The sequence below is a fragment of the Bison bison genome, unplaced genomic scaffold (genome assembly GCF_000754665.1).
Source record: "Bison bison bison isolate TAMUID 2011002044 unplaced genomic scaffold, Bison_UMD1.0 scf7180017864529, whole genome shotgun sequence".
Classification (NCBI taxonomy): Eukaryota; Metazoa; Chordata; class Mammalia; order Artiodactyla; family Bovidae; genus Bison; species Bison bison.
This window is the reverse complement of record NW_011495079.1, coordinates 1,566,012-1,566,935: the sequence shown is the minus strand read 5'-3', so window position 1 is coordinate 1,566,935 and position 924 is coordinate 1,566,012. Positions and strand designations below refer to the sequence as shown.

Here is a 924-nt window from a genome sequence, read left to right as displayed (position 1 = left end):
ACAGCTGGGTATTGTTTTTGCTTTGGCTCCATCCCTTCATTCTTTCTGGAGTTATTTCTCCACTGATCTCCAGTAGCATACTGGGTACCTACCGACCTGAGGAGTTCCTCTTTCTGTATCCTATCATTTTGCCTTTTCATACTGTTCATGGGGTTCTCAAGGCAAGAATACTGAAGTGGTTTGCCATTCCCTTCTCCAGTGGACCACATTCTGTCAGACCTCTCCACCATGACCTGCCCATCTTGGGTGCCCCACACAGCATGGCTTAGTTTCATTGAGTTAGACAAGGCTGTGGTCCGTGTGATTAGATTGACTAGTTTTCTGTGATTATGGTTTGTGTGTCTGCCCTCTGGTGCCTCTCGCAACAGCTACCATCTTACTTGGGTTTCTCTTACCTTGGACATGGGGTATCTATCTCTTCACGGCTGCTCCAGCAAGGCACAGCCGTTGCTCCTTACCTTGGACTAGGGGTATCTCCTCACCACCGCCCCTCCTGACCTTGAACGTGGAGTAGCTCCTCTCAGCCCTCCTGCGCCCAGGAAGCCACCGCTTCTTGACCTTAAGATTACAGGAAATTAAAAAATCATTTTGATTATATTTTACTCTTGTTACATAGAATAATGTTAGGATGATTTATAAGAGATTTTCAAGCATGAAGCACATTATGAAGGGTAAATTTGGAGAAATGGAATGGAAATATGACTTTAAGGAGGGAAAAGAACATTAAGTGTTCCTACTGTTAAAAGATCATTCACATGTTTTAAAATTTTGGGTGATGGTAAATATTGCTATGGTATCTATAATTCTTTGGATGCATATAAAAGCATTAAACAATTTTTTGTTCTAGATTGACTACATGCTAGAATTACATTCTTTACAACAATTTAGGCAAAAAGAAACTTTACAATTTAATAGAGAAAAATA

General features: G+C 40.9%; 1 protein-coding gene across 1 annotated transcript in view; it reads right to left on the bottom strand.

The window, feature by feature from the left end:
* Window positions 1-924, bottom strand: part of LOC104982266 (melanoma-associated antigen 8-like) — a 3,712-nt gene that overhangs the window by 2,219 nt on the left and 569 nt on the right. The gene's annotated exons all lie outside the window — the stretch shown is intronic.